Below are 26,439 nucleotides of genomic sequence, written 5' to 3'. Positions count from 1 at the left end.
TCTTTTGGAAATCCAACCCGGGAGAACACTTGTACCAGTGCATTCGCTACCGTATCCGCTTGGATGTTGGATAGGGCGACTGCCTCGGGGTACCTGGTAGCGTAGTCTACTACGGTAAGGATGTAGCACTTACCAGAGGGACTAGGGGTGGCCAGGGGTCCTACTAGGTCAATAGCAACCCTGCTAAAGGGTTCCTCTACAATGGGCATATTGACTAGATGGGCTTTAGGGTGATCGCCTCGCCTTCCTACTCGTTGACATACATCGCAAGTATTACAGTAATTCTTAACATCAGCGTGTACTCCTGGCCAGAAGAATGTGTGGGTGATGCGGTGTAGCGTACGTGTTATAGCTAGGTGACCTGCCAAGGGGATGTCGTGTCCAATTTTGAGGATTTCTCGACGGTATTTGTGGGGTACGACCAGCTGTCGCCTACGTTGTCCCTTTTTCTCTGTCAAGCGGTATAGTTTCCCTTTTTCCCATAGAAACGTTTCGTTGTCTGCCCCGCTCCCCCCGGTCTCTGCTCGTTCCCGGTATTTTTGTAACGTCGGGTCAGTCTTAGACTCGGTCTCGAAAGTAACTGGGGTGTCCCAGGGTATGGGGCCTAACAGGTCAAGAGAAGTCGGGGTTGGTCTTACCTGGGTCTCCCGCACTGGTGAGGGTTCTCGGTCCGTCCGGGCTTGTGCTCGGGTAGTCACTGGGTTCGCCTCGTTGTTGTAGGCTGGAGCATAGGCCGAAGTCATGGGGCCCAAATCGTTGCCCAGTAGTACTTCAGCAGGTAAATGGTCCATTATACCCACGTTCACAGCCCCCTTTCCCGCTCCCCAATCAAGATGTACTCTAGCGGTCGGAACTTTGTACACATCCCCCCCCGCCACTCTGACGGCCACGGTCTGCCCTGACCGCTTGTGTTCTGGCACCAAATGACTCTGTACCAGTGTTATGGTAGCCCCTGTGTCTCTCAACCCCTCGGTAGATCGCCCTTCGAGCCAAACCTTCTGCCGATGGTGCTGGCGGTTATCCGAAGCAGCATATACAGGGTCTGCCTCGTGAAGCGGCCCCAAATATTCCTCCATAGAGGCCTCTTGATTAACACAAAGGGCTCGGGCAGGACGGTATGGCCCAGAGGGGTAATTGTAATTCCTGGGCGTCTGGTGGGTGTTAAGAGGGCAGTTAGCCATGAAATGCCCTGGTTGCTTGCATCGGTGGCAAGTGGGTCTGGGACGATCAAAATTGTTATTGTGTGACCCTGAGTGTCTGGGGGGCCCTGCGGGTACCGGGGCTCGGAACTCCGTACGAGGAGGTGCACGGTAAACCTCTCTGGGCTCAACCCGTGCTGGAGCCCGGTAGTTCGTTGACTCGTGAATACGTGAATCATAGTGTTCATCAGCTAATTTGGCCGCTTCTTCTAGGGTGGAAGGTCGCCTGTCTCGCAGCCACTCCTTCCCCTGTTGTTCCATGCCATCATAAAAATGTTCTAAGAGAAACAGTTGTAAAATTTCCTCACCCGTCACAGCTTTACTTCCGCTCATCCAGTGATGTGCCGCTCTCCGCATTCGGTGCGCCCATTCCATATGGGTATCGTTAGGCTTCTTTTTCGTGCCCCGAAACTGCCGGCGATACGTGTCGGGAGTTACCGCGTATCGTCTTAGCAGAGTCTCTTTAACTCGTTCATACTGTGTCACTTCCTCAGCACCCAAGGTACGAAAAGCTTCCAGGGCTCGCCCGGATAGTTTCCCAGACAGGATCGTGGGCCACTCTCTGGTGGGAATCTGGTGCAGGGCGCATTGCCTTTCGAAGTCCGCCAAGTATTCATCAATTCCTGTCTCGCTCTCTAGGAAGGATCGGAATGCCGCAAAGGGTATTTTGGGCTTCCCAGCATTTTCGACAGGAACGATTACCTGCGGGGCTTCAGCATTGCGTTGTGCGTTTGTTAGTTCAATTCTGTAGGCTCGGGCCTTTTGTATATCCTCGTCTGCCTCCGCCATCAATCGCTGTATTAGTTCTATAGATGGGTTTGGCCCGTATAAGGGGAGCCTACCCCGAACAATTCTTGCCTTTTCATCATCATCCGTGATTGGTGTTTCCGCCATTGTGGAGCTTTGATCCAGTTCTGTCAATTCTGCGATTAGTTCCCTCCTTGGCCGGTTGCTGGCGTACCCTCCTCTGCTTTCCAGTAAATCTTTCAGGGTTGTACGCTTCAATTTCGTGTAGGTGCTCTCCATCCGTTCCGTACCTCTCCTAGGACATCCAGAATCATCCCACCGCTGCCACCAAATGTTACGGTTACCATTAGGCTTGCTGAGAGCTGGACCGTTTAGTCGTCTGGATTCCTAGTTGCTGAAGAGGGGAGAGCTGATTTCCATAGTATTCCATACGAGTCCTGTAAGTGTAGAATCATCCCACTAGCTATAGCATAGCTAGGATACCTTTCTGCCCACAAAACGAGTCAAAGCAGCGATTTGAGGGTCAAGTAAGAACTGAGGTCTGGAACACCCAGCCTGCTTTTTATTACAGTCAGGTACACACAGACCCCTCCCAGGGGGAGGTATAAAATAACCAATAACAGCATAGTACAGCCCCCTGATGCCCTCCCCTCTGCTTGGGAGATAATTGAGTTTCCTACTGTATCTACTCAATTATCTCCAAGCTAAAACTTATACATTTTTATACATTTTTATAACTTTCTTATTTTACCTAGCACATTAATAAAACTTGTATTTTTGTGAACAACATACAGTGGGGAACAACATACTCAAATTTCGTGCGAATCCGTCCAGTAGTTCAAAAGATATTAAAAAGTCCTTTTTGGACCGACCACACGCCTGTTTGCAAGTCCAGAACCAGTTCCACAGATTCAGGCTGTGTGGTCGGTTGATGTTCGGACGGAAAATCGGTAAAGTTCCATCCGAAGCCGGTGTTCGAATATTCGAACGTACTTCGGCTCGTGTCGAAGTGTCGGAGAAGACACTGGTTACCGATGACCGCATTCGACTGCATTAAAATGGCCGCCGCCACGTGTTCGACTGTAATGGCGGCCGCTTCGACTACCTCAGGGACTTCGACGGCTTCGGCACTTCGGCGGTATTCGAAGTGCCAGTTCAAATATTGCAATGCTGTTCCCAAGTAATTTAAAGGTACATAATTAGAACTAGTGTTTCTGTAACAATATATGCTAAGCCTGCTTTTTATCCAACTCTGGTATGACAAGAGATCTGTGCTTACCCTTCTCCAAAGCAAAAGCAGCATGACCCCGACGTGATTTGAATACGCAACCTTCTGATCTGGAATCAGATGCGCTACCGTTGCGCCACGAGGTCTCATTGTAAAGGTGGACATGGTCGTCAACAGAGTAGGCAACAAAGGTAGGTTTTTTCCCCCCACCGACATAAAATTAGATCGATTCTGACAAATTAAATATTCAACCTAAAGAGGAAAGAAAATAAGTACTTTTCTTTTCAGCACAATACCACTGTAATTGAAGGCAAAGCCAAACAGAAAGGCACCGCACCAGCTAGCCAGTTTCTGTGTTTGTGGCCATGTGAAGCCATACCGGTTTAATTACATTACAATAGAACATGCAAATGCTGGGGTGAACCGTGCATGGTGTGGAATTTTCCACGTGACTTACTCTTTGCTAGCTTTATATTTAGGACAATTTATGGCCTCTTTCAAGTGACAAGAAAGATGTTAAATTCTCTTCCTAAAGAAGGTGTTTTATGGAATTCAGTAGATGTATTTGAGGATGCCTCGATGTTTTAGTGGCAAAGCTGGAAACTATGCCACTTTAGTATCTAAAGTGGGTATTGTAACACAGCTTGTTGATCCAAGGAGAAATCGGAATGCACATATGGAGTTCTAAAGGAATCCTGCTGCCCAATTTGGGGCACAATTTAAAATGACTTCAGGTCTTTCTTTTTTTCCTTTCTCCTTCTTTTGGAACAACAAGGGGAAGAAGAGTGGGTGAAATGTTGAAGCTGAGTCTTCTTTTCATCCTGCATTACTTTTCTAACTTTCTGTGTTACTGTTCCATTTTCAAAGATCAAATGAGTATGAAACAAGTGCATTTCCATGTCCACATAAGTTGCACGCTGTGGCAAATAAGGAAGCGGTATTTAAACGGCGTGATACGTTTATTCATCCACAGAAGGCTGGATGAAAAAAATAGCCTGATGGCAGCGGTGGGATTCGAACCCACGCCCCCGAAGAGACTGGAGCCTTAATCCAGCGCCTTAGACCGCTCGGCCACGCTACCTGCGCAAAACCCCTGTGGCTGCGTACTCAAAACACGCACGCCATTTGGGAGCGTTCTGATCATTTCCTTTTCTTTCTTGTCAAAAGGTTGCAAGTCCCGACAATACCTTTCCACGCTCATGCAGCACTGCTGGCGGCATAGGTCATTTAGAACGCCTTCACCTCTACAAGACCGCAAAAACACAAGAAAACTAGATCAATGCTAAAATATTACACATCCCCCTCTATTTATTCTCACACAGAAAGAGTTTAAAGCGCAAGTTCCTCATGTTACATTCAAGTGAAATCTGCTAGCGTGTCAAATGACCACCAACAGGTGCAAACAAAAGATAACAATTCAACACCAGCATAGGGAAAGTGCTGTCCTCCAGTATTCTGCATTCAAATGCTGCCTCTAGGAAATCGATTCATTAACCTGTTTTGACAAAAAGGGAGTAAAGCAAAAAAAAGGAGGAACCCATAAAATGACACGCTAAAGGAACAGGGGGACTCTATTTTTGGTTCCCGACTCCTAGTTTAAAATCCACAGGATTCATTTGAAACAATCAGGAATCCTGCAGCATGTCAAATCTACCTACTGTAGATGAGCAGGACTTTTCCCGTTTTGACCATCAACATAATGAAATAACGCAAGTACGGATTATATGGATTATATATGCTAAGCCTGCTTTTTATCCAACTCTGGTATGACAAGAGATGACAAAGCAAAAGCAGCATGACCCCAACGTGATTTGAACATGCAACCTTCAGATCTGGAGTCAGACGCGCTACCGTTGCGCCACAAGGTCTCATTGTAAAGGTGGATGTGGTCGTCAACAGAGTAGCCAACAAAGGTAGGTTTTTTTCCCCCCACCGACATAAAATTAGATAGATTCTGACAAATTAAATATTCAGCCTAAAGAGGAAAGAAAATAAGTACTTTTCTTTTCAGCACAATACCACTGTAATTGAAGGCAAAACCAAACAGAAAGGCACCAGCTAGCCAGTTTCTGTGTTTGTGGCCCTGGGAAGCCATACCGGTTTAATTACATTACAATGGAACATGCAAATGCTGGGGTGAATCGTGCATGGTGTGGAATTCTCCACGTGACTTACTCTTTGCTAGCTTTATATTTAGGACAATTTATGGCCTCTTTCAAGTGACAAGAAAGATGTTAAATTCTCTTCCTAAAGAAGGTGTTTTATGGAATTCAGTAGATGTATTTGAGGATGGCCTCGATGTTCTTGTGGCAAAGCTGGAAACTATGCCACTTTAGTATCTAAAGTGGGTATTGTAACACAGCTTGTTGATCCAAGGAGAAATCGGAATGCACATATGGAGTTCTAAAGGAATCCTGCTGCCCAATTTGGGGCACAATTGAAAATGACTTCAGGTCTTTCTTTTTTTCCTTTCTCCTTCTTTTGGAACAACAAGGGGAAGAAGGGTGGGTGAAATGTTGAAGCTGAGTCTTCTTTTCATCCTGCATTACTTTTCTAACTTTCTGTGTTACTGTTCCATTTTCAAAGATCAAATGAGTATGAAACAAGTGCATTTCCATGTCCACATAAGTTGCACGCCTTGGCAAATAAGGAAGCGGTATTTAAACGGCGTGATACGTTTATTCATCCACAGAAGGCTGGAAGAAAAAAAAGAGCCTGATGGCAGCAGTCGGATTCGAACCCAAGCCCCAGAAGAGACTGGAGCCTTAATCCAGCGCCTTAGACCGCTCGGCCACGTCACCTGTGCAAGATCCTTTTGGCTGCGTACTCAAAACACGCACGCCATTTGGGAGCATTCTGATCATTTCCTTTTCTTTCATGTCAAAAGGTTGCAAGTCCTGACAATATCTTTCCACACTCATGCAGCACTGCTGGCGGCATAGGTCATTTGGAATTCCTTCACCTCTACAAGACCGCAAAAACACAAGAAAACTAGATCAATGCTAAAATATTACACATCCCCCTCTATTTATTCTCACACAGAAAGAGTTTGAAGCACAAGTTCCTCATGTTACATTCAAGTGAAAGCTGCTAGCGTGTCAAATGACCACCAACAGGTGCAAACAAAAGATAACAATTCACCACCAGCATAGGGAAAGTGCTGTCCTCCAGTATTCAGCATTCAAATGCTGCCTCTAGGAAATCGATTCATTAACCTGTTTTGACAAAAAGGGAGTAAAGCAAAAAAAAGGAGGAACCCATAGAATGACACGCTAAAGGAACAGGGGGACTCTATTTTTGTGTCCCGACTCCTAGGTTAAAATCCACAGGATTCATTTGAAACATTCAGGAATCCTGCAGCATGTCAAATCTACCTACTGTAGATGAGCAGGACTTTTCCCGTTTTGACCATCAACATAATGAAATAACGCAAGTACGGGATATATGGTGTTGTGGAAATGAAATATTATCCTGATTTCTTGAAACTAGTAAAATGTCTATTTACTTTATATAGTTCTCAATCAGCATTTATCGTTTTATATGATTTATAAAATGACCGCTAAAGCCGGGGAGTTTCCCCTTAGTCTTCGAATAATACCCTCACTAACAAGATGGCGCTGGAATCTGGGGGAGACCCGCATGATACCAGTGACATCACACCCGGTAGGACGAGCAATAAATCAACCACTTAACCCCTAACCAATTATTAATGCATAAATCAATGTTATCTCTGACCATGCTTATGATGTAATTGTGCTTTATAAGGGGTCGCCTGCCCCTCTGAATAAACATTCCTCAAGTTCTTCATTAATCTGAAACTTGTGTCTGGTGTGAATTACTTCAGGGAGCGTGCACGCATTGTTTCTTAATTTGGCCAGGGGCAGATACACAAAATAATCAATTTATTGATTGATTTCCACTTCATTTGGCGCCCAACGTGGGGCTCCGGAATCCCTGATAGAGGGTTGGGTTTTTGTATTGTTTGTTGGCCGATTTAGGGAGCCGGGTACCACCCTGATAGAGGGTTGTGGTTTTTGTATTGTTTGTTGGCCGATTTAGGGAGCTGGGTACCACCCTGATAGAGGGTTGGGGTTTTTGTATTGTTTGTTGGCCGATTTAGGGAGCTGGGTACCACCCTGATAGAGGGTTGGGTTTTTTGTATTGTTTGTTGGCCGATTTAGGGAGCCGGGTACCACCCTGATAGAGGGTTGGGTTTTTTGTATTGTTTGTTGCCCGATTTAGGGAGCCGGGTACCACCCTGATAGAGGGTTGGGGTTTTTGTATTGTTTGTTGGCCGATTTAGGTAGCCGGGTACCACCCTGATAGAGGGTTTGGGTTTCTATATTATGACAGCCGGTGAAGGTTGGGGACCACCCAGTGGCGGATCCGGGGGGGGTAACGGGGCAATTGCCACCAGCGGACCACCAGGGAATCCCCACCGGACCACCAGGGAACGAAATATGTCCCCCCTCCTCATCAATAAAGGTAAGGAGGGAGGGGGGACATAAATATATTAAGTTTAATTAAATTAAATTAAAAAAAAAGCCTCCTTACACACTGCCCCATACACACACTACCACAGAAACACTGCCCCCCATACACACACTACACACACTGCCCCCTATACACACTACACACACTGCCCCCTATACACACACTACAAACACTGCCCCCATACACACACTACAAACACTGCCCCCCATACACACACTCCCCCATGCACACTACACACACTGCCCCCATACACACACTACACACACTGCCCCACAAACACTGCCCCCATACACACACTACACACACTGCCCCACAAACACTGCCCCCATACACACACCACACACTGCCCCACAAACACTGCCCCCATACACACACTACACACACTGCCCCACAAACACTGCCCCCATACACACACTACACACACTGCCCCACAGACACTGCCCCCATACACACACTACACACATTTCCCCACAAACACTGCCCCCATGCACACACTACACACACTGCCCCACAAACACTGCCCCCATGCACACACTACACACACTGCCCCCATACACACACTGCCCCACAAACACATACTACACACACTGCCCTCATACACACACTGTCCCACAAACACTGCCCCCATACACACACTACACACACAGCCCCACAAACACTGCCCCCATACACACACTGCACACACCGCCCCCCAAACACTGCCCCCATACACACACTACACACACTGCCCCACAAACACTGCCCTCATACACACACTGTCCCACAAACACTGCCCCCATACACACACTACACACACAGCCCCACAAACACTGCCCCACAAACACTGCCCCCATACACACACTGCACACACCGCCCCCAAACACTGCCCCCATACACACACTGCACACACTGCCCCCATACACACACTACACACACTGCCCCACAACACTGCCCCCCATACACACACTACACACACTGCCCCACAAACACTGCCCCCATACACACACTACACACACTGCCCCACAAACACTGCCCCCCATACACACACCGCCCCAAACACACACACACTGCAACTCTCACACACACTGCCACCCTCACACACACACACGCTGCCGCTCTCTCTCACACACCCACTGCCCCACACATACACTGCCCCCTAACACACACACTGCAACCCTGACATACACTGCCGCCCTCACGCACTTGCACACACACTTCACCGCTCACACACACACACACTGCACCTTTCACACACACTTCACCCCTAACACATACCACTGCTCCTATGCCCAATATCCCAGCAGACCCCAGGTAAGTTATCAAACTGTTCTTAAACGGTTTGACTACTTACTCTGGGATGGGATCCTGGCACTACTGGCGCCATAACTACTACACTGAGCTGTAGTGGTTATTGTGCCTGGATTATTTTTTTAAATAATCTACAAGTGCCCCTCCCGAGATCAGGTTCTGGATCCGCCACTGGGACCACCCTAGTAGAGGGTTGGGGTTTTTCTTGTACTGTGATTATTACTATGTTATTGGTTACGACCCAGAGAAGGGTTGGGTGACAGCCTAGAGAAAGGCTGAGATTATTCATGTATTGACCTGACTGGATCAGGGGTTATTTGCTGTGTTTCACTGTTTATATGCGCATCGTTCTAATATGTACATGGCCATATTACTTTCTGCTATCCTGTGGATTTTGTTCAACTGTTGTTATAGTGTGGGTACCCTAGGTGTGTGTGTGTGTGTATCGTGTGGTTCGCTCTAGATTCCGGGGTGTACACACATCTCTACATATGTGATTTCTGTAAATGCCTCTTGCTTAGCCTTGCTATGTTCATCTTCTCCTTTGTGCTATATCTTTCTTCTGTTTGCTGCCCAGAGCTGTGTTAGTCACCCACGCTCATCCACGCTCGTCCGTGATCACCATCTCGGGTGAGCGGACTCCCTGTGACTAGTCTACGTTTGGGGAAGACGCACAGGACCTAGGTCCTTGTGGCAGTCGAGCACTGTAGACACTTCATCCTTTCTTCTCCCTCTTTCTGTCTCTGTCACGGTGCACTGTCTGTTTGGCTAGAATGGGGCAGGAACACGCTAGACCTGCTAAGGGACTTTTAGCTTATGATATTGTAAGAGAGAGAGCAGGAGAGGAGGCGGTGTTGAAGATGAGGAAAATAGCCAAGGTTTGCAATTTTCAAATGTCACCCAGCGGTAGACTACAGCCAGAGTCTTGGAGAAAGCTACTCATTGACAAAGAAGGTTTACTATTAGACCACGGGCTGACTAAAATTGTAGAAGCTTGGTATCGAGTCGCTAGAGGACTCAAACGAGAGGGTTGGACGGAGGAAGAACTAGAGTTCTTCGAAATGATTGATGAATGATGTGTCCCCGATAACCCCGCGGCCACCGCCCTATGATGGCGCCCAGAATGCATTGAATGACACATGTCCCGCCTCCACCATTGATACCCAACCATTACCTCCTCCAAGTGTGGGGCCCGCCCCCACTCCCCTGTGTCCAGTTCTCGGAGCTGATGGAGCCTATTATTACCCCGTCCCGCTACAACCTCCCATCCAGCTACCTTTACAGTCCCCTCCAGTGCCCGACCCGATTTTGCCAATATCCCATTCCCCATTCCCCTCTGATATCCCTTCCTCTCCGCCGCCGTCTCCGTGTCCTCTCCCTCCCCTGGGGACTCTACCTGTCCCCACAGCTCCCCGCCAGTCCCCTTGTCCATTGTCCCTGACTCCATCTCCCCACCCCCGGTTCCCGGACTCGTCACTCCTATTCCTCCACCTTCACGTCCTGACCCATTCACTCCTCCTCCTCTTCCCCCTCCCACTGACCTGTCATCTATCCTCTCATCCCTCCTGTGGCGAAACCAACTTCGCCACTGTGAACTGGAGAAGCCTGGTTGCTAGCCTCCTGCCCTGCGACTATGGCCCCTGGACATATTTGGGGCATATTGTATTTTATTGTGCGACTGCTGGCCCTTTAAGTACAGTGAATGGTATTTTATTGTACTGCTGCTGGCCCTTTAAGAACTGTCTGGGGACATATTGAGACTTTGGGTAACAATACCCTTTAAGACTATGGCCCCTGAAAACGTATGGACTTTTATTGGTGTGTATGGCCCTTTAAGAACCGTCTGGGGACATATTGTGACTTTGGTGAACAATGTCCCTTTAAGACTATGTCCCCAGACCTGTAAAATAACTAGTTCCTGCTTAACCCTCAAAATGAAGTGTCGTCTCGTTATTGGGGGGGATTGGATTGTAAGCTGACTGCCAAGAGTGTAAGCGGATTGTATGCTTTTCTTGTTCAGCTGTTCCAGTTCGGAGTGTTATTTCGTATCCAGATCGGGAGTTTGGTGTGCTGCAATAGCTGTGCCTGTCTCTAAGAAAGGGGATTATCGCCTAAACTGGGTTTTATCCTCTTGTAAGTGAAACGGTCCGTTACAATTGGTGGCAGCGGTGGGATCGTTCCTACAACCAGAGGGACAGCTACAGACAACACCATTCCTGGATTACAAAGTAAGGGCAACGCCAGTACTCGTACAGCGTCCCCACCAGCAGTCATGTTCTATCAATATGAAGGCGTAGAGTTTGCTACTGAGGTAATGAGGAGAATAGCTAAATATGGCCCGAATCCCCTGAAGGTGATTGTTGATGCAGCTATACAGCAACTGCTTGAAGAGAACCAGAGGTCACGTGATCTCGAGCACGATTTCATCCTGTTAATGGTGAGTCATGGTCAAGAAGATGAGGTAGCCGATATCCTCCTCCAACACAAACCAGAGAAACCCAAAGTAGAGGACTGCATGGAGTGGTACTGGAAAGGCCCCCAGCAGGCAGGTGGAGATGGGACCGAGGTCTCTCTACCGGCCCTACAGGGATGCTGGGCAGTCGGCCCAGATCCCCAACGGCAGTGTGTACCCCAGGGAGCTGAAGGTGTCGTCCATCCTCCCCAGCGGCAGTGTGTACCCCAGGGAGCTGATGGTGTCGTCCATCCTCCCCAGCGGCAGGCTGAGTTACAGGGGGCAGAGGTAGTTGTTCCTGCCCCCCAGCAGCAAAGTGATATGCCAAGAAGGCAGTGTGAAGTGAAGGGAGAGGAGAGCAGCGTCCTCCCTCCCCAGCGGCAGTGTGTACCCCAGGGAGCTGATGGTGTCGTCCATCCTCCCCAGCGGCCGTGTGTGTCCCAGGGAGCCGAAGGTGCAGTCCTTCCTCCCCAGCGGCAGGCTGAGTTACAGGGGGCAGAGGTAGTTGTTCCTGCCCCCCAGCAGCAAAGTGATATGCCAAGAAGGCAGTGTGAAGTGAAGGGAGAGGAGAGCAGCTTCCTCCATCCCCAGCGGCAGTGTGTACCCCAGGGAGCTGATGGTGTCGTCCATCCTCCCCAGCGGCCGTGTGTGTCCCAGGGAGCCGAAGGTGCAGTCCTTCCTCCCCAGTGGTAGGCTGAGTTACAGGGGGCAGAGGTAGTTGTTCCTGCCCCCCAGCAGCAAAGTGATATGCCAAGAAGGCAGTGTGAAGTGAAGGGAGAGGAGAGCAGCGTCCTCCCTCCCCAGCGGCAGTGTGTACCCCAGGGAGCTGATGGTGTCGTACATCCTCCCCAGCGGCCGTGTGTGTCCCAGGGAGCCGAAGGTGCAGTCCTTCCTCCCCAGCGGCAGGCTGAGTTACAGGGGGCAGAGGTAGTTGTTCCTGCCCCCCAGCAGCAAAGTGATATGCCAAGAAGGCAGTGTGAAGTGAAGGGAGAGGAGAGCAGCGTCCTCCCTCCCCAGCGGCAGTGTGTACCCCAGGGAGCTGATGGTGTCGTACATCCTCCCCAGCGGCAGTGTGTCCTGCAGGGAGCAGAGACAGTCAGTCTCGCACCCCAGCAGCCGGACAAGAGAATGAAAGGGGAGACAGCTGGTTCCCCTTTCCACCAGCAGAGAGAGTGCCAGGGAGAGGAGCCTGCTAACCCCTCTCCCCAGCGGCAGTTTACCATCCAGAGAGAGGAGCTTGTTACACCCTCTCTCCAGCGACAGCCTAACCCACCAAGGAGAGATGTTAAGCCCCACAGCTGTGCAGATGGAACCGTAGTCTCTGCACTTACAGCACCAGGGGTAGGGATGGTCGGTCCTGTTCCCCAGCCACAGAGCGATATATCCAAAGGGGAGACAGTCGGTCTCCAGCAACCAGGCTCCAACCAGACTACTCCCGTGGTAGTGCTGGCAACAGGACAGAGTACCGCTGGTCTCTGCCCCCTCAGCAACCCACCAAGGCAGCCTACCAGCCCCCCACACAGCCGTGGTGAGGCACCTGAACCCGGACAAGATCCTCCCTCACCCAGGTGTAGTAACTATTTATTGTGGGTGGGCTGCTCTACTATTTCTGTTTTGTGGGTGGGTTGCTGGACTAACCAGGGCACTGACCGGCAGGAGGTCAGATACCCTGTTAGTCTAATTGGTAAAGGGGAGAATTGTGGCGAAACCAACTTCGCCACTGTGAACTGGAGAAGCCTGGTTGCTAGCCTCCTGCCCTGCGACTATGGCCCCTGGACATATTTGGGGCATATTGTATTTTATTGTGCGACTGCTGGCCCTTTAAGTACAGTGAATGGTATTTTATTGTACTGCTGCTGGCCCTTTAAGAACTGTCTGGGGACATATTGAGACTTTGGGTAACAATACCCTTTAAGACTATGGCCCCTGAAAACGTATGGACTTTTATTGGTGTGTATGGCCCTTTAAGAACCGTCTGGGGACATATTGTGACTTTGGTGAACAATGTCCCTTTAAGACTATGTCCCCAGACCTGTAAAATAACTAGTTCCTGCTTAACCCTCAAAATGAAGTGTCGTCTCGTTATTGGGGGGGATTGGATTGTAAGCTGACTGCCAAGAGTGTAAGCGGATTGTATGCTTTTCTTGTTCAGCTGTTCCAGTTCGGAGTGTTATTTCGTATCCAGATCGGGAGCTTGGTGTGCTGCAATAGCTGTGCCTGTCTCTAAGAAAGGGGATTATCGCCTAAACTGGGTTTTATCCTCTTGTAAGTGAAACGGTCCGTTACACCTCCTCTCTGCTTCATCCCAACCTACACCTACTCCTCGTTCTCCTCCACCTCCTGAACCTCCGACCGATCTGTCATCCCTCCTCTCTTCTCTCCTTTCTGCCTCGTCTCCTACTCCTCCTCCTCCTCCTCCACCTCCTGACCCTCCTACTGATCTGTCATCCCTCCTCTCTTCTTTCCTCTCTGCCTCGTCTCCTCCTCCTCCTCCTCCTCCTCCTCCTCCTCCACCTCCCGACCCTCCTACTGATCTGTCATCCCTCCTCTCTTCTTTCCTCTCTACCTCGTCTCCTACTCCTCCTCCTCCTCCTCCTCCTCCACCCCCAGACCCTCCTACTGATCTGTCATCCCTCCTCTCTTCTTTCCTCTCTGCCTCGTCTCCTACTCCTCCTCCTCCACCTCCCGACCCTCCTACTGATCTGTCATCCCTCCTCTCTTCTTTCCTTTCTGCCTCGTCTCCTCCTCCTCCTCCTCCTCCTCCACCTCCCAACCCTCCTACTGATCTGTCATCCCTCCTCTCTTCTTTCCTCTCTGCCTCGTCTCCTCCTACACCTACTCCTCCTCCTCCTCCACCTCCTGACCCTCCCACTGATCTCTCCTCTCGTCCCTCCTCTCCGCTTCATCCCAACCTACGCCTGCTCCTCCCCCTCCTCCACCTCCTGACCCTCCCACTGATCTCTCCTCTATCCTCTCGTCCCTCCTCTCCGCTTCATCCCAACCTACACCTATTCCTTTTTCCCAACCTACGCCTGCTCCTCCCCCTCCTCCACTTCCTGACCCTCCCACTGATCTCTCCTCTATCCTCTCATCCCTCCTCTCCGCTTCATCCCAACCTACACCTATTCCTTTTCCTCCTCCTCCACCACCACTTGACCCTCCTACTGATCTACCATCCCTCCTCGCGTCCTTCCTCTCCACCACCTCCCAATCTGCTACTCCAACTCTCCCTAGTGTCTCCCCCACAACCCCTCCTGTGGACCTGACCTCACTCCTCTCTGTTCTCTCCAACCTAGCCCATCCCAAGACTTCTATTCCTCCCTCTCCCTCCCTTCTCCCTGAATCTCTCTCCATTCCCTCCGATCCCTTATCCATGCTGACCTCGGCCCTATCTGCCCACCTTCTACACACTGCCCAACCAGCAACGACCTCTGCCTCCTCCATGGCCTTGGTCCTGTATTCCCCTGCCACGGATCCAAGTTTCCCGCTCATGGTGGTCGGCTCGGACGAGCCCGCTACTTCAGATCATGCTTACGCTGTAGCCAACTCTCCGGTGGCCTCAGGCTTCCACCCTACTACGTCACAGATGGTCACTGCCTGGGTCCCCGGACCCCCAGCCATGCAAGCCCCCGCCTCCCTCGATGCAGCCTCCTACCATGGTCTCCCAAACCCAGTTTCCTTTGTGGATGAGAATAGACCCCTACAGAGACAGGTTCCCTCCGGCTTGCATGTGCAGGTGCCCCCAGCCACCGAAGGCGCCCCACCTATGTACGTTACATTTAACCCTTCACAGGCTGCCACTCTAGTTACTTCCCTCCCGGACCCTGAGAAACAGCCCATGCCATTCTTCCGAAGAGTGGCTCAGATACGCAAGACATATTCCGCTGCCTGGTGGGATCTATATAGCCTTTGTGAAATTAAGGCTGGTGATGCGTATTGGCCAATTATGGCAAGGAGTTTCAATGACGCTCCCCTTACTACGGACATGGACTTGGACTCAGTCGGTTGTCACTTTTTGTGAACAACTACGGGCCTGGGCCCAGGATAAACTGGCTGACCCGCCCACTTGCATAAATGATATTGTCCAGGACAAGATTGAGTCCGTAGAAAAGTATAATTCACGTCTGACTCAAACATTTTCTGACCTTGGCTTTAGTGTTTATAATAAAGCACACACACAGATGTTATCCGCTGCTTTTGTGGCTGGTCTCAAAGAACACATTCGTAAAGGTTTGATACTTGCACGTCCCGAGTATAGAATTATTCCCCTGGATACTCTTTTGTTGGTTGCTAAAGGGTTGGAGTCTGTTTTACAGCCCACACAGAGGAGGAATAGCCCCCTGATGCTTACTACCCCCACTCCAACTCCTGTGCCCACCTCCGTTCCCCAGGTGTACCCTATGCAACCAACTCAAACTCCCACCCAATACACGCAGGTTAGAACCCCAAATGGACCAAGGACTTGTTATCATTGTCACCAGGTTGGTAATTTCAGAAGGGAATGCCCTAGCTACAGAGACATCATCAGACAACCATCCCCAAGGTTTTTTTCAAATCCTGCTGCTGTTTTTGGATATTCCTCCCCCAGGTATTTCCCGCCGCCACCCCCACCAGCCCCATATGTTACTCCTCCTCCTGAGTATTCCCCAGCCCCGCCACCACCCCCACCAGCTCCTGCTGATGGGTTTGGTGGCGGTGAATCTCAGGACGCTCGTTCTGCCCCTAGGCAGATTCGTGCAGCTCGCCCAGTTTCCCAGATTAGTCTACCGTCAACCTCTACCCGACATTACACTGGTCCTGACCAAGCCCATTTGGATTTACTACAATAAGTAGCAGGCAAGCCTGTGTCCCGTACTGATACCGGAGAAACTGACGGAAGCCAAGCACAGAGAAGTGGACACAGGTTTCTTCAGGAAGGAAGAGATTCTTTATTTGATTCACCGACCGGGGCTCAGAGGGACTAATGTCACCAAAAAACAGCAAAGTCTGAGCCCAGAACTGACTGTGTAAATGCATGATATAGACATATAGCTCCTCCTATAGTTAACTCTACCCACATATACTCTTTACCCAATCAGCTGAACAAAGCCTAACTTCCCTTACCTGTTAGACCACATGGCTCACCCAGAATAATGGAGGAGGGGAAGTGTTTTCACTTCCTGCATTCCTGCACTTGCTCAGTACACTGTTGATTGTATCTTAGCTACGTGTAACTGACTAACTGATACACCAACATACACATATGCCACGTGGAAATCTCGGCCTACTAAATTTAATTTCTACCTCCCCCTGCAGGGTGACAAAGTGACACAGACAGAAGGAGCTATGAGTTTGTCCCTCCCCCTGCAGGGTGACACAGTAACATAGACAGAAGGAGCTATGAGTCTGTCCCTCCCCCTGCAGGGTGACACAGTAAAACAGACAGAAGAAGCTATGAGTCTGTCCCTCCTCCTGCAGGGAGACACGGTGACACAGACAGAAGGAGCTATGAGTCTGTTCCTCCCCTGCAGGGTGGCACGGTGACACAGACTGAAGGAGCTATGAGTCTGTCCCTCCCCCTACAGGGTGACACAGTGACATAGACAGAAGGAGCTATGAGTCTGTCCCTCCCCCTGCAGGGTGACACGGTGACACAGACAGAAGGAGCTATGAGTCTGTCCTTCCCCCTGCAGGGTGACACGGTGACACAGACAGAAGGGGCTATGAGTCTGTCCCTCCCCCTGCAGGGTGACTCTGTGACACAGACAGAAAGAGCTAGGAGTCTGTCCCTCCCCCTGCAGTGACACAGACAGAAGGAGCTATGAGTCTGTCCCTCCCCCTGCAGGGAAACACAGTGACACAGACAGAAGGAGCTATGAGTTTGTCCCTCCCCCTGCAGGGTGACACAGTAACATAGACAGAAGGAGCTATTGATACCGGAGAAACTGACGGAAGCCGAGCACAGAGAGATGGACACAGGTTTCTTCAGGATGGAAGAGATCTTTATTCGATTCACCGACCGGGACTCAGAGGGACTAATGTCACCAAAAAACAGCAAAGTCTGAGCCCAGAACTGACTGTGTAAATGCATGATATAGACATATAGCTCCTCCTATAGTTAACTCTACCCACATATACTCTTTACCCAATCAGCTGAACAAAGCCTAACTTCCCTTACCTGTTAGACCACATGGCTCACCCAGAATAATGGAGGAGGGGAAGTGTTTTCACTTCCTGCATTCCTGCACTTGCTCAGTACACTCTTGATTGTATCTTAGCTACGTGTAACTGACTAACTGATACACCAACATACACATATGCCACGTGGAAATCTCGGCCTACTAAATTTAATTTCTACCGAGCTTCCACCACATTCCCCCCTTTGATGCTTCTGATATATATATAATAATTCCAGATGCATCACCTAATCATCGCTTACTTACACCTCAAGTTGCCATGAATCAGAACAGACCTCGTAAGCAACTGAGGAAGCCTCCCAGAGAGGCGAAACGCGTATTGCTATTTTATCCAGGACTAACCAGTACAGACTGTAAGGTTTTTATTTACTTTTATCACTTATGTGCACTTTATGGAATAAAGCACTCTAACTACTACTGCATGCCTGTTATTGCAACTAAAGGAAGACTCTGCACACACAAAGGAGGGAGTGGGACCTCTGATACCCCACAAAGCTGATGATCTGAGCCGGATATTGATTGGCTCCTTGTTTGTGAGTGCAAATTTATTGGGATCATATTGGGAATAATATAATTCCTCCCATCAGTACAAACGATACTGCACCATTATTTGTTTTCTTTGCTTTTTATCCTATTATAGGAATAATACTCACACCACCAGAATTTCTACTGTTATTTATATGTAAGATATTCCGTCTAATTTTTTGTTTATATCTTAGCATCATTACAAATTCCTTCAGCACTCCTCATCCTGAATATATTCTCTCTGGGCTAAGGGTTCATACTTGCAAACAGCCATTACATGCACAGCTGTTTTCCTTTCTGTCCTCATACCTTACTTTCTCAAGTTCCAGCTACAGCTAGATTCTTTACAGTGGTTGATCTTGCCAACGCCTTTTTCAGCGTACCTCTGGATCCATCCTGTCAATATTTGTTTGCCTTCACCCATGACCGTCAGCAATACACATGAACGGTTATGCCACAAGGGGCGCAAAATTCCCCCCCTCAATTTGAAAAGGCCATGTCCAATGTTTTGGAACCATGGCAGAAGACCCATACTGACATTGTTTTACTTCAATATGTTGATGACCTGTTACTCTGTGCGGATGACCTTTCTATCGCTGAAAGAGAGTCTGAAGATCTTTTGTGTTTCTTGGCTGACGAAGGTTGCAAGGCTTCTAAATCAAAGTTGCAATGGTGCCGGCCCTCAGTGGTCTTCTTGGGACATTGCCTTTCCCATGGCACCCGTCATCTTACCAGAAACAGAATCCTTGCTGTTCTGAATTTGCCAATGCCATCTACTCACCAGTCTCTACATGCCTTCTTGGGCCTGATCACGTACTGCAGGTCCTGGATACCTGAAGCTTCTCAACTCATGCAACCATTATATGATGCCTTGAAGGATGAACCATTCACTCTTACACCACAGGCGGTTGCTTGCTTCTCAGCTCTACGGAAAGCTATTTCTTCCTCTCCTGCCCTGGGACTTCCTAACTACCAGTTGCCATTTAAATTGTTTGTCTCTGAAAAAATGGGACACGCATCAGGAGTCCTTACCCAGACTCATGGGACACGTCAGAGACCAATTGGCTATTTTTCATGCATGCTCAACCCTGTTGCCCGGGGTAGCCCCTCCTGTCTACGCGCCGTGTTCGCTGCCAGCGCATTACTGGACAAGACCAGTGACTTTGTCCTTGGACATCCTCTGACAGTACTGGCTCTACATGATATTTCTGCCATTTTACAACAGGTGCAGCCCAAACATCTTTCCTCACAACGCCATCTCCGTCTACAGACTTCTCTTCTGCTGCCTGATAATGTTACCCTCCAGCGATGCTATACCCTGAATCCGGCCACTCTTCTGCCACTTCCCAAGGGGGGAGTACCACATTACTGGTACAGCTTAGATATCAACCCTGATGTCCGGACCGAATTCCAAGTACCTATACCAACAGTCCCACATGATGAACAACCCGAGAACCTATTGCATTGTACATTGTGGTTCAAAGATACCCCAGGATCTGATCCACACTATGAGGAAGAATTATTCCATCTAGTGGAAATACGTATTACACTGACAGATTTGTTATGGGACTCCAAAGGCAACATGGTCTCACTGGGTCACTTGCCAATGGAGACAGCACACCTCTTATTACCACTGGGATGTGGCTGTTCCTCACGTTTCACTCACCCGATCTCCAGAACTCGCATGGGAAGACTTGGGTCCATTGGCTAAATCCTGGAGCACTGCAACACAAGACCAACTCACATTGACGGGAGTTACTAAAAGGATAATTAATTGCAATACAGTCAGTTATCCTCGGTATCACACCGAAATATGTGAAGATTCCCCTCCCACCGGACAGGATCCAGAGGCCCCTCATGATTGCTTCGAACAGATGAAGATGGAAACCACTCACTTACCAACAGTGCATGAAACCGCTTTACCAAATCCAGATTGCACATTATTTGTGGATGGCTCTCGATTTGCTGATGAACTTGGACAATACCATACTGGGTATGCAGTCACTACAGAAAACCAAATACTACAGGCTGCTGCACTCCCACCATCGAAATCAGCTCAAGAGGCCGAACTGACAGCACTCACTGCGGCCTGTAAACTGTCAGAAGGTACACGTGTCAACATATATACAGATTCAAGATACGCCCTGGGTGTAGCGAATGACTTTGGTCTAATTTGGAAAACTAGGGGCTTTCTCACAGCCACTGGCACCCCGGTGAAGCATGGGGAAGCCATTGAGGAACTAAGGGATGCCCTGTTACTACCTAAGGAAGTGGCTATATTGAAAGTGAAAGCACATGGTCGGTTGAATTCAACAGAAGCCCAGGGCAATCATCTGGCAGACCAGGCTGCCAAAGAAGCAGTACGACAGAAATGGGAAGTGGACAGAAGAGTGGCTCTCACACAGAAGCCCCTTTATACTATGCAACCTCTACCTACGGATCTTAGACTCCTCAGAGAGCAACAAGCTGCAGCAACCCCCCAAGAAAAGCAGAGCTGGAAAGACAAGGGGGCGATCCTCCAAAATGATGTCTATACAATTAACCTAAAGTTTTGTTTACCTAAAGTTATGTATCCAGTCGTTGTTCAATGGGCCCACGGACCAGCCCATCTGTCCAAGCACCTGATGAATTCCTTAATTGACAAATACTTCGAAGCACTACCCTGACACAGAACTATTGCAGATCCTGCACGATTTGCGCAAAATGTAACCCCGGGAAAGTTATCAAGGCTGCTCCTAATCACCTGGCTAAGCCACTGTACCCCTTCCAAAGGATTCAAATTGACCATATCCAAATGCCAAAGAGCGGACGGTATGAGTATGCCTTGGTCATAGTGGATATGTTCTCGGGTTGGCCAGAAGCCTTTCCAGTTGCCAACCTTACAGCAAAAACTACAGCTAAGCATCTTCTCACGGAAATTGTTTGCCGGTATGGAGTACCTGAAGTGATCGAAAGTGACCAAGGAACGTCCTTCACTGCATTATTGACCAGGGAGGTCTGGACAGCATTGGGGGTGACCCTTGCCTTTCATACACCATATCACCCACAGAGTAGCGGTAAGGTAGAACACATGAATGGCACACTGAAGGCCAGAATGCTTAAAATGTCCCAGGAAACTAACATGCCCTGATACTGTTCAGCGTACGATACACCCCTAGGGAGAAGCATAGTCTGTCCCCTTACGACATCCTATTTGGTACAGCACCTAGGTTAGGTTGTTACTTTCCCCAACAACTTCAAATCCAGTCAGACGCTTTGGTAGATTATGTTACTGCTCTCTCTAATGCCTTGACCAAAATCCATGCCCCAAGTGTTTTCTTCTATTCCAGATCCAGATTCAAATACAGGCACACACAAATTACTCCCTGGTGACTGGGTTATGGTCAAGAAATTTCTAAGAAAACACACCCTCGAGCCAAGATTTGATGGCCCGTACCAAGTATTGCTAACAACAGCTACCTCAGTGAAGCTGGCCGGGAAGAGTTCTTGGATACACGCTTCACATTGCAAGAAAGTACCTAATCCAGAGGAAGCTACCTCCACTGAATCATGAGCTTCCTGTGTCTATTTTTGCTGCTAGGCCTAACAAAGGCCCAACAAGTTGCTATCACCAAAGACAATCATGTTTACACATTTTGGTATAACTCATCAAATACTCACGTGGCTACTTTTACTTTTGATTATTGTGATATTGTTTCTTGTACTTTTTCACAGACACAACATTCTGCCATATACAAAGACATACCTAGTAAGAAAGACCCATATATCTGTGTAACAGGAGGCCGCTGGGGACATCATTGTAGCTCCTGGAAGGCGGCTGCATGGAACACTTGCCGGCCATGGGGCTATAAGCCCCTATGCACCCTAGACAGGGTCGACAGAAATGGAAAGCCACTGTTACATAGAATGACACTGTGTAAACCCGTATGATCGACCCCTATGAAACTTACTTTAAACATAGAGCACCCCAGTCCAGGGGATGCGGGGGAGTATGTGATGGGTATGTATTGGAAGGGAGGTGGCTCACATAATCAGTTGGGAACCTTTTACTTACAGGACATGCTTACTTCACCTGACTGGGTAGGTACTACCCACATGACTGTTAATCCACTGAAGCCCCACATCAAGACTCTAAAAGACATGGTTGCTATCGCTAATCCCACCTTTGAAGACACAATGGCAGTAGAAACCGAGTTTTCAGACACCAACTTGTGGCTAGAATGGATGAGATATAATGCTAATTCACACAACAAGACTAATTGTTATGTATGTGGTGGGGCTAGGCCTCACTTAGGAACTGTGCCCCTTAACCTGCCTCCTGAGGTAGAGTTATGTTTTCTGAGCCTATACGTACAGTCACCCACTAATTCATCTACCTGTGAATCTTGGAAAAAGGTGTACCCCATTACCCAAGGGAGCGTTAGACCACCCGATGGAGTTACAGTGTATCCAGGTAATTACACCTGTTATACAATACATAAAAACACTGGTAAGTTCTTGGGGAAATTCCCATCTGGCTATTGTGCTTTCTATCATGATCCACATTACTGATGAATCATATGAAATCAGTAGGAGATATTTACTGGCTATGTGGCGATATGCAACTAAGATCCCAACTAGCTGGCCTATGGTGGGGAGAGTGCACCCTGACTAAGGCTATTATGCCCATTCACATTATTTCAGACAAACACCAAGGTCCACTAGACTCCCCCCACACCTATTTCCGAGTCAAACGAGAAATACCCCTTCGTGGAAGTTTCGACCCACATATTTATATCGAAGCCATCGGGGTGCCAAGGGGGGTGCCTAATGAGTTCAAAGCAAGAGATGAGGTAGCAGCAGGATTTGAATCCCTTGTGCCACTGATCACTGCCAACAAAAACGTTAACTGGATAAACTATATTTATTATAACCAACAACGGTTTGTCAATTATACTAGAGATGCCCTACAGGGCTTAGCGGAACAATTACAAGCTACCTCCCAAATGACATTTCAAAATAGAATGGCCTTAGATATGATCCTCGCTGAAAAGGGTGGGGTATGTAAAATTCTCCAAGACACTATGACCTGTTGTACCTTCATTCCTGACAATACTGGGCCTAATGGGAAAGTGACTATGGCAATAGAAAAATTAGACAACCTCTCTGACGAATTACAAAGGAATTCTGGGGTCCCCAATACATGGGATAGATGGTTTGGATGGATGAATGGATGGCAGAAGACTTTGTTCCAGGTAGGGATAGCTGTCCTCACGATGACCATCATCTTCCTCTTCCTGACATGCTGCATATTGCCCTGTATACAGAGATATCTACAGAAGACGGTAGGACAGACCATTTATAACGTAACTCCTACATTTCTACATCAGGACATTGACGATACCGAATGTGACACACCTCACACACCCCTACAGTCTCACCAATTTATACACAAAAAAGAGATGAAAAAGATGGATACTATATATGACAAGTATCCTATGGCAACCAATGTGATGTCATGTAAAAAAACACAATATCCTTACAAGAGTTGAATTCATATAGGTATTCAAAAGTTAAATTCATATAGATAAACGTTGTAGTAGTATGAAAAATTCTCAATCTGGGATATAGACCAGTATGGACAGGTAAGTATATACAGTATATACAATATATACAATAATGGTGGAAAAATGAATATATACAGTAATGGTAGAAAAATGAAAAATGAAAAAAAATTGTAAAAATTGAAAAAAAGAGAGAAAAAATGGAAAAAGAAAAAAATAAGTGGAAAAAAAGGTATATACAGTCACCAGTGTGTACACACTATTGTATATGGATCGATCTCACCAGAATGTTCTGCTGAAAAAAGAAAACATCCAGTCCCAAATATGTCTATCTTCGTTATAAATTGCAAACTGTTCCTCCTCTGTTGCTGTTGCTTGCTGATGATGATTTTGGTCGATACTTGGTAAGTGCTTGGTAAGTTCTGGAGAGTCTTTAACCGGTCCGGGTCAGGTATATCCAGAATGTAGATTTCTTGCGTCGGATAAACGGGCTGCGCGCTCGGGACCCTTCAGCCCCTTCAATGGCCCTGTGTGGCCATTGAAGGGGCTGAAGGGTCCCGAGCGCGCAGCCCGTTTATCCGACGCAAGAAATCTACATTCTGGATATACCTGACCCGGACCGGTTAAAGACTCACCAGAACTTACCAAGCACTTACCAAGTATCGACCAAAATCATCATCAGCAAGCAACAGCAACAGAGGAGGAACAGTTTGCAATTTATAACGAAGATAGACATATTTGGGACTGGATGTTTTCTTTTTTCAGCAGAACATTCTGGTGAGATCGATCCATATACAATAGTGTGTACACACTGGTGACTGTATATACCTTTTTTTCCACTTATTTTTTTCTTTTTCCATTTTTTCTCTTTTTTTCAATTTTTACAATTTTTTTTCATTTTTCATTTTTCTACCATTACTGTATATATTCATTTTTCTACCATTATTGTATATATTGTATATACTGTATATACTTACCTGTCCATACTGGTCTATATCCCAGATTGAGAATTTTTCATACTACTACAACGTTTATCTATATGAATTTAACTTTTGAATACCTATATGAATTCAACTATTGTAAGGATATTGTGTTTTTTTACATGACATCACATTGGTTGCCATAGGATACTTGTCATATATAGTATCCATCTTTTTCATCTCTTTTTTGTGTATATATATGAAATTGTTTCACCATTTATGATTAAATACGCATCATTTTTTGCCTTATTTTGAGTGCAGTATCAATTTTTGTATTATATATTTGAAGGTTAATGGGCCACCTTGATACTTTGCACCAATACAGATATAAGAGTGCCTGTACATTAAGATTTTTAGTCTCACCAATTTAAACAGACAATTGCTTTCCTATAGGGATTGTGTAGGGATAACGTCTGTCTCTACGGGCAGAAGTCTCTCGTGGGAGAAGTAGTGGGTCAGCCACTGCGGGATACCCACGGAGTGAAATGTTCGAGGCCTGTTCAGACAGATGTGCTGCAGCCAAGTAGGGAAAAATTAGGAATAGTTGTAGTCATCTGTTTAGTAAATAGCCATTTTAAGGGGGGACTGTTGTGGAAATGAAATATTATCCTGATTTCTTTAAACTAGTAAAATGTCTTTTTACTTTATATAGTTCTCAATCAGCATTTATCGTTTTATATGATTTACTTAAAATGACCGCTAGGGCCGGGGAGTTTCCCCTTAGTCAGCGAATAATACCCTCACTAACAAGATGGCGCTGGAATCTGGGGGAGACCCGCATGATACCAGTGACATCACACCCAGTAGGACGAGCAATAAATCAACCACTTAACCCCTAACCAATTATTAATGCATAAATCAATGTTATCTCTGACCATGCTTATGATGTAATTGTGCTTTATAAGGGGTCGCCTGCCCCTCTGAATAAACATTCCTCAAGTTCTTCATTAACCTGAAACTTGTGTCTGGCGTGAATTACTTCAGGGAGCGTGCACGCATTTTTTCTTAATTTGGACAGGGGCAGATACACAAAATAATCAATTTATTGATTGATTTCCACTTCATTTGGATTATATATGCTAAGCCTGCTTTTTATCCAACTATGGTATGTCAAGAGATCTGTGCTTACTCTTCTCCAAAGCAAAAGCAGCATGACCCCGACATGATTTAAACATGCAACCTTCTGATCTGGAGTCAGGCGCACTACCGTTGTGCCACAAGGTCTCACTGTAAAGGAGGACATGGTCGTCAACAGAGTAGCCAACAAAGGTAGTTTTTTTTCCCCCACCGACATAAAATTAGATAGATTCTGACAAATTAAATATTCAGCCTAAAGAGGAAAGAAATTAAGTACTTTTCTTTTCAGCACAATACCACTGTAATTGAAGGCAAAGTTAAACAGAAAGACACCAGCTAGCCAGTTTCTGTGTTTGCGGCAATGTGAAGCCATACCGGATTAATTACATTACAATGGAACATGCAAATGCTGGGGTGAATCGTGCATGGTGTTGAATTCTCCACGTGACTTACTCTTTGCTAGCTTTATATTTAGGACACATTTTTGGCCTCTTTCAAGTGAGAAGAAAGATGTTAAATTCTCTTCCTAAAGAAGGTGTTTTATGGAATTCAGTAGATGTATTTGAGGATGGCCTCGATGTTCTTGTGGCAAAGCTGGCAAATATGCCACTTTAGTATCTAAAGTGGGGATTGTAACACAGCTTGTTGATCCAAGGAGAAATCGGAATGCACATATGGAGTTCTAAAGGAATCCTGCTGCCCAATTTGGGGCACAATTAAAAATGACTTCA

General features: G+C 47.4%; 1 non-coding gene across 1 annotated transcript; it reads right to left on the bottom strand.

Annotated features, from left to right (window-relative positions):
- Nucleotides 1–4,173: 4,173 nt before the first annotated feature.
- On the bottom strand, nucleotides 4,174–4,255 carry TRNAL-AAG (transfer RNA leucine (anticodon AAG)). The gene has a single exon. It is a non-coding gene; the product is annotated as a tRNA-Leu (tRNA).
- Between the last annotated feature and the right edge of the window lie 22,184 nt (nucleotides 4,256–26,439).

Source organism: Pelobates fuscus, chromosome 3, assembly GCF_036172605.1.
Source record: "Pelobates fuscus isolate aPelFus1 chromosome 3, aPelFus1.pri, whole genome shotgun sequence".
Lineage (NCBI taxonomy): Eukaryota > Metazoa > Chordata > Amphibia > Anura > Pelobatidae > Pelobates > Pelobates fuscus.
This window is presented reverse-complemented; position numbering and strand designations above follow the sequence as displayed.